Consider the following 12,945-nt stretch of genomic DNA (forward strand, 5'->3'; position numbering starts at 1 on the left):
TCTTGTGTTAAAGTTTAATTATTCTCAGTTCAGCTTTGTTCCGTCTCGGCCATGTTTTATTGAAATTATTTTGGTGGCATTTCTCTTGCATGTTTTCTGATGTGGAAAAACAAATCAAAACCCACTTATCACATGAATCATTGTTAAAGTCAGCAGTAGTCTTCTGTGTAAAATCTGCCAGTAAAAGCCGGGAGGATGGGGATTAAACCTGGAGCACATTAAATTAGTTCCAGTCTGTCCCAAGCAGGCTCTGCATTGCTTGCTTAGGCAGGCAAAACGGAAACAGGCAGTTTATAACGAGGCTGGTTTAAAAACCGTGGGGTTCATTTGAAAAAGATTTATATCCTTCACTATATAAACATTACAAACGTGGGCTGCAAGCAGGAGGCAAATCTTTATCAAAATCTCTTTAAGAGCTTTTTCACTGTGAATAAAATGGACAGTGTGTACTCTTGTTTGAAGATTCGCCAATATCTGTACACTGATCTTTTCTCAATGCTCTTACTAATTAAACTGTGGCTCAGGGTAGAACAGCGAGACCACCAAGCAGTAGTTTGCTAGGGTCTGGCAGAAGTGGCAATGACTGAGGTGGCAGAGGGACATTATTTGGAGGTAGGAGAAGAGATTGTCCTGAGAGTAGTTTTGGATTTTTGTAGTGGTTTTAAAAAAAATGAAGAAAAGGTGAAATTTTAAAGAGAAATGACTGTGTCTAGATTTATCTCCACCCACCCCCTTCCCATGCTGCTTTTCTTAAACAGTAGCAGAGATATTTTGTGGGGTATGTGATCTTTGCTAGGACCTGCAGCACTTTCTGTTGGGAAGATCAAAACATTTGCTCCAGGAAAACTAGAAGTAGTCTGGGATGTGAGGGTCCCGGGTGACAATTGGTTTGCTACTCACATGGTAGCGCTACTCACATGGTAACATTTCTGAGTAACTTAATTGCAATCATGTTGTTTTGAAAGGTTATTTTTAGAAGGGGTAAACATACATCACTGCAATAAAAAAAAATATTTCTAGTAATAATGCAGTTATTTCTAGCTGTTGCAATACCATTTTACTGCATTTAGGGTACGTTATAAGAGTTGTTCAGATCCTGGATTTAACAGAAAGTGCTTTTCATATTTCATTTTGATGTTAATAAACAGTGTCTAAAAGAGCTTTGTAATACTAGTCTGTCTTCCAAAATATGATCCAAGACTCAGATAAATGATTTAAAGTATTTTGTGCATTATAATATATCACTAAGGTACTCCAGATTCTCTCATCAAACTAGGGTGTCTCAGACCTCTTTTTTTTTGCTGCGGTGGTGTCTCCATACGGAATATCACTTATGACCCAGAAGTCTCATTGTCATGTCCTGAGAGCATACTGACAGATGGCTTGTTAGAAAAGCAGAGTGCTGTGGAGTGATTTAAGAATTTTCTAGTAGTTCTTTAAGAAGAAATCTTGATTTTTCTGCTGTTATAGTAGTATGAGTATGCTACAATGGTAAAGATTGAAAGCACTCCCTTCCTGAAGTGTGGAGAGCCAGATAAGAAGGAAAGAAATTATATAAAAATGTTGTATTTTCTCTTTTGTAAGAGCTGTGCAAGGGAGACTGTGAGATGCACAGACTGGCTTTTGAAAAATGAAGCCAGTTGATGGTGAGGTCCATCTTGTGACAACTTGATGGCTATTGATGCTCACACTAAGTAGGTTACAGGGGGCTCAAGTCTGGCTCTGTTGCACTGGCAGCAGCATACCATGACTCACATGTAGGTGGGGGCTGTAAGGGAAATTCTTAGCTACACTGAATGTTATTTCTCATATCCAGGCCTCAGCATCAGGCTATCAGAGCACTCAAATTCACGATTGGTAGCATGGGAAGCTACCACTGCTTACAGGTGTAGAAAAGCAAGAAGCTCACATTTGGACTTGAAGCTGATCATTGGTCTCTAGAGGATCAGTCTAGTGCTGACCACTGGGCCAGGAATCCTTTCTTTGCTACCAAAAATCACAATGGGTAACTAACTGAAAAACATTTTTTTTTAAAGTAGTTAACATAGAAGTAGCTTAAGCCAGATCTAGTCTTATCTTTAAAGTGGAATATTTTTGTTTTTCTAGTTAAAATGAGATGGAATATACTTTTGCCCACCTCTTTAGAGTAAAACTTGGAACATAAATGCTTTCTGCATGAAGCGACTAAGAAATATATATGAAAATAACTGAAAACTTCTGAAGTCCTTAAATATTTGGAATGGCATGCATGATTTAAGTGGTTTAAGATATTAGGACCAGATGTCCTGGGCTCCAGTGGTCTCCCTTTGTGCAAATGGGATATCATGAGGGATAGCTATGCTGACTCAGGCGTTTGGTTGAGTGGGAGGGAAATCCCAGGGGGACAAAAAGTGGGATTGTTTTTCTAGTTGTAGCTCATTCTGGACAAACGGATGGGGAGGAGGTGTGGCAGGAGCAATCCCCAGCAGCCAGGATGCCCTCACATGGCCCTTGCAGCTGGCAGTGGGAAAGCAGTCTGACATCTTTTCCATCCAGAGCAAGGGGCCAACAGCAGAACCCCTGCTAGTGCCACCCAGCTGGCCTGGCTCCACGTGGGGATGATGGGAATGCTGAAAGGAACCAAAAGAGGAGAGGACTTGCCACATGCCAACCAAAGGAAGGGCACGTGGGCCAAGAGGCAAAGGACATCATGACTGACAAGCAGGTGTTGCATGTATTCTCCAGTAACGAGCATCCTAAAAATTCACATACCCACACCAGTCCTGGCTGTGCAGTCTGCTCACTGCAGGTGAATACCAGCACAGAAGATTCCTGCCCAGCTAGGGAGCTGAAGAAACAGCTTGTAGGTGGTTGAGTTAAATCGTGTTTGAAAAGAGAACTGTTAGCTTCTAGAGCAGGAAAACATTTCCAAGATGGGATGAGAAGATTAAAAGAGTGGGATTTCAATAGTGTTTCACTATAATTGTCATTTTGCCTATGCCTGTATTTCACTTGATGTTTAATATTATATACATGCTGAGTAGCTCTTGTTGCTGCAGTTCACACATTTATAGGGAAAAAAATATCCTTTTCTTTGGAGTATCACTGTTTTGCCATCTGCTGCTCTCTGAAAGATGGTTCGTTTTTCAGGGTAAGAAAAAACTGGACAGGAAAATTAAAGTTTTAAACGGATACATTTCAAAGGATGGAATGAGATATGGTTGTATAATTAACTTTCTTTTATTCTTCCCAACCTGAAGAGAAAAAAAGAATGTTCTTCTCTGCGCAAATCATGCTGCAGTGAGCATCCTCCAATGAAGATGTCCTGTGAATAAAAGATTCCTTCCACACACAAAAATGAACCAGGCATTCTTAAGTTATAAACTTACTTATACATATGACATCTGCCTTTAATCACCATGAAAGCTTGAATCCTGCTTGAAGCATAGTGAGCCTTGTACAAGGGCTAGAAATGTCAGTACTCCATTGTGATAACATTTACTGTACTGATCAACAGCCGTGGTGCTTTGCAGCAGAATGATAATCTGCCTTTATGTGTCTTTGTGTTGCCTTTGTGTCTCCTTCCTGTGGTTCCAGCTGGGGCTGTGGACAGAGCCGTGGGATCTCCTTTGCAAACCTCCCATGTCCATATATTTTTATGTATTATGTCTTTGTCTATCTGCAAACCAAGGTGTAAAATATTTCAAATACAATGCAAAATATTTTCAAATTAGCTACTGCCTAAATTTCTATAACAACATGATCTGGCATCTAGTCTCATACAACTATCTCATAAAAGTTGATGCTTTAAATGTCTTTTAAGTTTCTTGACATGTAGGAGTTTCAGTCACTAGTATTTTAATAAATTCCAGTAGTTTTTTGTAGATGTGTTTGTCTTAGTGGTAGATTTTCACCAAGTTTCTTGGCTGCTTTTTAAAAAAATAAAGGAGCAAAATAGAAGGGGTAGGGAGAATGAATGCTGCTTTGCTCAGATCTGTATCCATTTCCATTGAAATAGCCAACAGAAAGTTGAATCTCAGGGATACTGCAAAATGGAGTATGTTCTGGTCAAGATAGTACCCCTATTCAGCATATTTTATGTAAAAATATGATCTCTAAGCATCACTAAAAGATACCAGTGTATGTTTGGCCCAACCTCAGTTGAAATCATTATTTGAGTGATGCTTTGGTGCAAACTAGCATTGTGGCTTGTGGCAATGTATGATTTATATCCTGGTTGTCTGTTAATATCAAACTTGTAGGGGCAGAAGTTGACTGGATTTATTTTTAAAATTCTGATGGCAAGATAACACACTTAAACACAAAAAGCCAGAAAACAAATGTCTTTCAAATGGAGTCATGAAGGCTCCAAATTCCTTTTGTTTTTCATATGACTGGTTTTGCCATTTTACCCTCGGCCCCAGCCCTCATTTTGCATTTCTGGTACCAGTGTCCACCATGGTCTGACCCATCACCAAAAGTCTGGAGGTTTTCCTGCAGCCATGAGGAGTTTCTGGAACATTTGATGTTAGATTAACATAGGAATGAAAGAGGATGCATAAAATGAAGGTTTGAGAGAAAAGTTATGCTGGAAAACGCAAGAATGTGAAGGAAAAGAACAAGATGGGCTTGTTTTGACTGTCAGTCTTGTTTTATAACTCACTGCTTACAGCCTTCACAGCATGTATTGCCTTCATCCTTTCTGCCATTTCTGAAATATTTTCTCCTCACAGTTCACAATTCCTTTCACTGCAATCAAGAACCATGCTAAACAGTTTATAGTTTTATTCACCAGATTTATTTAATGCACAGTATTCTATTCCATAAGACCACTGAGTCTGTGCTTTCTGCTTGTTTTCTGCCCTTTCACCCTCCAAAAATCTTTGTGAAATGTGCAAAGAACATCCTCACTAACTTAAGAACAGGAAAAATCATAGTTTCAACTTCCCTCATTCCTCATGTGCCTTTTTTTGACTAGATTCAAGAGCTGTCTGATACTCTGAAATTTTCTTCTGCCCGAAGAGACATACATAAACTGTTATTCTTCCTTTTGATAAGGAACTGTCTCCCACTATGAAATTTACCCTTTCAATTCTTTTGTAACTCCTTTCAATGGTATCTCTAGTTTTTCACATCCTCTTAGAAATATGGACTCTAGGACTCGGCCCAATACATAGGAATTGATCCTGACAGTGCCACATACTGTAGTAAACCTGCTTTCCTACTTCTGTCCCATGGATGCTGTATTCTATACTTACACTGGTCCTTTTGCCTTAGCCTAGATGTAAGTATGTTTATTACGGATTGGATCACAAGCTGAGCTAGCTTGTTTAACAAAAAAATTCACTTCTGCTCAAAAGCAGCTGCCTACAGAAGATTAAGAGAAGAGGACAAGGTTATATGATATTCTCCCTGTTCCGACCATTATGAGTTCTGTAACAGTTGTGGTTTCTGTGTATTTACTAATATTTGATGGAATTTTTTTCCCCGGTGAGATTTCCCATAATCTTTGCAAGCCCAAGTAAGAATTTAGCAGCCCAACAACGTTTGGCAAGAAGTTCCACATCTGAACAAATTACATGAGGAAATACCTCAATTTAATTTGCTCTTTGAACTGGCTCCTTACCAGCTTTGTGTATTGCCTCTTTGTTGTTGTGGTGAGACAGAGTGAGCAATCATTCCCTACCTGCCTTCTCAGGTCCACTCATCATTTTTTAGACCTTGTCTCTCTACTGGGTCATCTATTTTTCTAACCTGAATGATTATAGTTAGTCATCTAAGCAGGAATTCAATTTTCTATGTCCTGAGCATCTCCCAAATCTATCTCCTGGGACAGAATCCCCTCCTTCTGCAGACATGATCTGCACTATTGAATGACCAAATCAGTTATACTATATTTTTCTTGATTTATACCTCTTTTATTTGTTTTCTAACCCTCTGGATTCTTATCCCTTGCTTTGTTTGTGATTGAATGCTTTCCCATTTTTTCCCTCAAAGTTGATATGAGTTTTAACCTCATAGGATACTATGTTATCCCTGTGCCCTTTTCTCAGTTTTGAACCCCTACCATCTTCTAGCAATTTCCTCAATATTCCAAGACTTATAGAAACAAACAGCTTCAAAAGCCACACACAAAGAATCCTGAAAAAGATCTTTTTCTAATACAGGTTTTATCTTGACTGTGCCTGTATTCCTTTTTCATTCTTCTGACACTGTTTTTGCTGTGCTGATTCATGTTTTCACCAGGCATGTCTGTAGAAGCTAAAAGGTTTGACTGAGTAGGTTGGAAGTATTCCCTTTTTAACCTGTTGATGAGTCTCTTTTGTTAGACATGAGGTGATTTAAGTAAAATTCTCCTTATCCTTGCAGAGCTTCATCTAATAAAATCCAGACTTAATAAATATCCTTTTCTTAGTACACTGTTGCTTCCGAGCCCCCATGAACCCATTAAAATATCTAACACAGCTGTACATGTAGTTGATCTCCAAAGAGAGAGGGAAAAACTGGACCATACTATGTAATGATACATTGCCCAACAGCATAACTCACTACAATGAGGTGATTTTGGTGCTGTGGAAGAAGAGATATCAGTGAGCATTTGAATTTTCTTAAAATATCTAAGTCTTGCAGTACTGAGACAGTGACAGAATCTGCTTGTTGTAGCAGAAGAAACAAAAATAACTGAAGAAGTTGTAAGATTGAAACCAGGAAATTGTTGTCAAGCAACTGTGGTCCTCAGTGAAGACAGGAGAAATGTTTTAAGAAGAAATCTGAATTATATTGTTCAAAATATAGTTTCTTTTATGTCTTAAGGATATTCATTAAAGAAAAATACTGGAATATACTACTTTGGCTGTGGGATCCAGATGAAATCCAATTGCTTAGGTCATGATCATAGGCTAGGGAGCTATTGGCAGAAACAACTGTCCTGGGCTTTGCTTTTGTTTTGGTTTTGGGAATGATAAGGCTTGAAAAGCTTGTTTTAAATACTTGTGTTGTTATCACATATTAGCTGTTAAGTGTCAATGCTGTGTTTTTGGAATTATGCAAGACATGTTAAAAAAATTATCTCTGACCAGAAGAGCTTACAGATGTTGTGCTTTTAAAAAGTTTTGTGTTGTCAGTAATTTCTTCTTGCCTTTGACTTGTCATTGTGTTCTGTAGTAACTCCTAACATCCTGGATAGATATTCATCAGGTATATCAAAGGGATGTTGATGTCTGTCATGGTGACTGATAGACACCAATTAAGCATCTGGCCATTTGACAGTGTATTGAAGAAGTCATCAAATGAGCAGGTGGTTATTTCTATAATTTTCTTTTATCTCTTGGCAACCTTAAACTCTAGTTCATCTAAGCTTCAAGCCAGCACTGTTGCATAAGGAGGCAGTCCAATCTTTGTCCTTGACAACTATAGTGTCTCTATGGCCAAGCAGTAAACCCAAGCAGAGAACCATTATGGTTAGAATTATTTGTTTTAATGCACAGTCACAGAAACATTCTAGCAGGTGCAAAAGGAAGAGGCTGTTGTGGTGAGTGGAAGCTGAGAATGAAGTCTAATTGGGAGAGCATGGACATAGAATGAATGTGAATTTGTATCTTTGACAGCATGAGCCAGGTCAAAAATAGCTTCTGGAAAGCTTACTCCTTTTGTTTCATTTGTTTATAGTAAAATTTTAAGGTGCTGTCTCTCTACAAGGAGAGCCTGAAAATTGTCTCTCCAGTTCTGAGAACATAGTTCTTTGGGCAATGTTCAGAGTGGGTGATAAATGCAGAAGAGAGGGCAGGAGCTTGATTTGGCTCTGTAGGGATATTTCATTCAAGAAGAATCATTAAAAGTAATGACAGAGAAGACAGGTCCTAGATTCTTTTACTGTTTCCTGTGTCTCTTACTAGCAGTTTAGTTCTGCACTGTTTTCTTTATATGTGTATTCTTGGTGTGTTTCTGTATCGTTTATCAAGTGAATAGACAGACGCTGCCATTAAAGAGAGGAAGATGCAGTCTCTTGGTATTGGCAGGGGCAAGTCATAAAGCTGTTTTGGTCTCCAACAAAAGGCACTTGATGTCTCTCCTGATCTTGAATGGCTTACACTTTTTTTTTTTAAACTGGAGGCAGCCATTTACTGCCAGCATCTTACACCTCCACTCTCAGTCTGCTGTGAGTTCACTCAATGCTTTGTCTGCTTTCCCCTGAGGCCAAAGTTTGCTCATTCTCCCTTCAAAGAGAGGCTTTGTAAGCCCCTCCCCAGCTGGAAACATAAGCTTGAGACTAAAACTTTACTTCCTGCAAAAGGATATATATGGGTAGTGGACTTTGGTTATCTAAAATCACGTGTCTGAATAACTGTATGCTCTATATTTTGACATTTACAGATTGAAGTGTTTCCTAATGGTGAGAGTGTGGTACTTTGAAGAACTATTTTTTTTTTTTTTGTGTTGTGTTCTGGTTGCTTATTCTTGAATCATACCTAGAAATATGTAAGGAGAAGACAAAGCAGAGGTACACTTTAATCAAAACCTGCCTAAGTCAATAATTATAATGATTTCTAGAGCATCATATGGGGAATCACAATTTGAATAGTAAGATCATATTTAACTGATTTGTTGTGTCAAATCACTAGTCACATGTAGGCCATTTAATAAAAACTAAATACATGAAGTAATTGTTTTGCAGGGAGTACAGACATCTCCCCACCCATATGGAAATTATGTGCAACCAACCCCAAATCTCAGATGGCCAAACAGTGTAAAACAGCAAGTAGCAGAACTGCAGCATTTGATTTATGGGCAGCTGAGCACTGCAGGCAGCAAGGACTCCTCCTTAGCTTGGCAGCGCCTGTTGTTTTCACTAAAATGACTATTACTGCAGAGATCTATTCCCATCAAAGGATCTGAGCCAGTTTCACATACCCATGAGGTCCTCCTTTGGTGCCACTGTCACTTTTAGCAGTTAGAATGTTCTTGCCTGTCTGGACAGTGGGAAAGTTTATATGCAGTGTGGCAAAATCACAAACCACAAACAGTCAAACCCAGGTAAAATGTGAAAAATCAAATAGGGCAACATTGGAAAGCTGCTTATTCCACATCTCTTTTCCCACCTAAGTTATCAGTAAAAGGAGCTGTTAATTAAACAGGCCGGTCCGGGAGCATGGGGCAGTAAATTACCCAAGGACTCGTGAGTTTTCACTGAGTTGTCTGCTGGTTCTACCTGCAGCTGGGTTTTGGGGTTGTTTTTAGTTTTGGTTTCCCCCCAAAAAATTCTTCACTTGTATGAAGCTGTGTGGTTCCCATTCCAAGAAGTTCTGTTTAACTCATGAAGCCTCTGAAGGAATTAAACATGTTTTGCTTCCTGAACAGAAAGCCACTAGAATATTAACATACTGAGGTAGTCTCTCAAGATTTATCTCCTCCTTCCTCCTGGATTTTAAAGAAAATAAATTCCACTTAGATGAAGTTGATTTTTGCTTTAATATTTTTAATGATGAGTTGAGGACACTGGGCTGGAAGCACAGGGGTTACTGTGCTCAGTTCTCTTCTAAGTTCTGTCAGGGACACGTGTTAATTCAAGTAAACTCTGACCATCGTCTTCTCTTCCTCCCAAACTCGCTCTTTTTTCTATTGTGAAAAATAAATCTAATGATACATATGGCTTTAGATTCTTACAGGGTTTTTTAATACTGAAAAGAATGCCTCTCACAGAATTGCAAAACATTTTTTCTTGGGTTATTAAACTTTCTCCTAATTCCTGTAGATCCTATAAATAAGACTTTAAATAATATTTTGAAGCACAATGCCATGTTCAGTGTTTAAACCCCCTCCCCCGAATATGTTTGTACTTTCTTCATTATTATCCCATCTGCCAAAATTCAGGCCTTTTGCAAAAATCAGCAAATTGACATCAGTTTATTTATCCTTAGGGACATGAAATTATTACACCGCTTAAGTTCTAAAAATAAATAACTAAAGAAGGTGGATGAAAGAGACAAAAAACAACAAAAATCTGTCACAAACTCTCCCTGAATTCTGGAGAATGTATGACTAGAGCATTAAAATGTCCTAACAATGCAACCGAGCAGAAAGTGTTCGAACTTGAGCCCTTTTAGCTGGCTCTGCATTAAGCAGCATTAATGTTTTTATACAGTCTTTGGAAAGCTCAGAATTGACTTGTTTTTATTATTTTTATTGGCTCCCTTGATGATAGACAAATGGGGCTAACTTGAGGGCAACATAACCAGCAGGAAATTTGGGTCATGGGTAGTTACATTTTTAAAACTCGTGTTCTAGGGCTGTTCAATCAGGGTAATTGATTGATTGTTAGGTGGTGCAGGGAGCCCCTAAATCACTGGAGGTGGCCAGATAATGACAATCTGACAGTGGATTTTGTTTGAGGCAAATTTCCCAGATCCCTGTGGAGCCATGCTCTGCAGAGAGGTTGTGAGTCCCTTTTTTTTTTCATGCACAGTCCAGTCCAACTGGCCTGTTTGGACAAAATAGCCTCTAAAACTTGGAGGTTCCATTTGAAGTCCTCTGCGATGCCATTTCCCAAGAGATAAGAGGAGAAACATTCCAGAGAAGTTCATACCCCAGAAAGACCCTACGTGCATTCTGAAGTTAATGGTTTATTACAGCTCTTTAATTTTTTTTTCTCTTTCATTTTTACTTTGAAGATAAGAGGTGGCAATTGTTACTTAAAGTTGTTGAGTTTTAGCCTGTCCTACAGTAAATCACCCTGAAAGTTTAGGCATTATTTTTTTTTAATCATGTATGTTTGAAAGTTTGCCAAAGATGCTGTACATGTGTAGCTGCAGGAGCCACGATCCTCAGGCAGGAGCTGCTCACTCTACTGTTCTGTACAGCCATGTGCATCCTCAGTGCTCCATGCCTGTGGCTAATCTGTGCATGCAAAATACAGCTTTTTCAAGAACTCATCTTGGCTGGTGTAGCAGCATGCTATGCACTTAGAGATGGAGTGAAGTAGAGTTTGTGTATTGGGAGGGGAGGAGGGGAATAGATGATGTGCCAGTAGATAGTAGATGATGTTCAGTAATACCTGGCATAGGTCTTGCCTCTTCATAAAAATTAACTCAGGCTAATATAGACTGAAGTGCATCATCTATTCCAGAATGACTCCACATGTAGGTTTATCTTGATTTCTTAGATTTTTAGGGCTGATTAGGCTTTTGTTCATTGCAGATGGCTTCCTTACGATAGATGCATACCTCTGAGTTCCTTGAAGCTTTGTCTTTTTCCATCTTAGGATCTGAAAGGATCTGTACTGGCATCCAGATGAAAATTTATTTGTGTCACTTTTTCAGAAGAGAAGTGGTAATACTGAATTTAGGCAGGGCTCAGTTGAAATCCAGGAATCAAACAGCCTTGTTTCGAGGATGGCCCAGCTACCAGCACATGCCAGACCAGTGCCAACCACCATAGATTTGCTTCCTGGGTGGAGCAGTGCTTGGACTTACTGTGTATGTGATTTAGTACTCCCTGCCCAAACACTGAGGGTGCCAACCCCTCCTGGATTTCACAATGTTCCTTCTTGGCTCCCACATGCTTTTGACCACTGCAGCTTTGTAATTTACTGCTTTAAGTCTGCAGTTGCACTTACTGTTAGGCTTAGTGGATAGTTAGAAAATTCTTCTCCAAGGTGTGTATTCAAATGGAAACGTAACATCTGACCACACTGAAGTCCCAGGAAAGATGGGCCCATGGCAAAACTTGTATGTCAAGAGCAGGGTGGGGTACAAAAGTCCACAGAAGTGTAGTTTCTTACAGCACAGCCTGGAAAAAAAGTTTCTTGGAGCTTAAGTAATTAATGCTTTCTTAATGATTGTGATCTGCAATGGATCACTGTAGGTATAAAAATGACAGTTTATGAGATGCTTGTTAGTGTTTCTGAGACTGACAAAGAACAACTAAAAATACAACCACACCCCCTGAAGTCTTGTGTGGAGTACACCAGGAGATAAAGCTCTCAGTTTCTGTGTTCCTAAAGCCATTGCATGGTTTTGCTGTTGTATAAACTTGTGTCTCTTCCTAGTATGTTTGATTTGTATTTTATTTACTTATTATGAATCAATTTAAAGGGTTTATTGTTGGCTGTGGTGCCTATCTACCATGACTAGTCTGTGTGAAGTTACTGTAGTAACAACCAAGAATAAATGTCTGCAAGCTTAACTCCTGGGATTACAAGAGATTTGATGTTTCACTGCACACTATGAACTGACCCACAGGTTATCACAGGGGGATCTTGTAGATGATCACAGGGCAAGGGGCAGGGTACTGGTGTTGCAGGAGACCTCCTGGATGGACCTGAGCAATTGCTACCACAGGAGAGGAAGACTATTCTTTACTCCCACACTTCCCTCCCCATACAAGAGCAGTGTGTTCCTCCTGTTTGCCTTGCAGTGTTCCCACCTCTCACCTGATCCTGCTGCTGAGTTCCCAGCTAAGCCAAAGCAGAAAATTAGCATGTGAAGTTTCATCCACAGGTGTTTGTGGGCAGTGAGGGTGGCAGTTTAATGGTACAATTAATCACTGGCCTGTTCTGAGTGGCAGAGACCTGCACAATGGATCTAAATGTCAACCCTGGTGTTGCATGATGTGGATCTCAGCAAGTCAACAGAATCTGGGCTTTGAACCCCTTGCTCATGTACAAAATCAGACCTGAGGATGAAGCCTAAAATTTAGAGGAAGTGTTTGACCTTGTGCTTTGTACCATTTCTACCCATAGCAAGGGATGGATGCTGTCATTCTCTCATCACACTGGTACTTGGAGAAGATCTAATCATAAGGCTTTTCAAGTGCTAAAATGCTGTTGTCATTAATCCCTAAGAAAAAAAACTGTAGACAATTAATAAATTTGCTGTCTGAGCAGCAAATAAATCACATCACCATCTACTGACTACTGAGAATGTGAATATTGAATGATGTGCCATGGGAGTATGTCTGGTCCTAACTTAC

At 39.4% G+C, this 12,945-nt stretch overlaps 1 protein-coding gene across 1 annotated transcript in view; it reads left to right on the top strand.

Annotated features, from left to right (window-relative positions):
- SCFD2 (sec1 family domain containing 2) overlaps positions 1-12,945 on the top strand; it is a 188,027-nt gene that overhangs the window by 65,097 nt on the left and 109,985 nt on the right. The window lies entirely within an intron of this gene.

Source organism: Vidua macroura, chromosome 4 (genome assembly GCF_024509145.1).
Source record: "Vidua macroura isolate BioBank_ID:100142 chromosome 4, ASM2450914v1, whole genome shotgun sequence".
Lineage (NCBI taxonomy): Eukaryota > Metazoa > Chordata > Aves > Passeriformes > Viduidae > Vidua > Vidua macroura.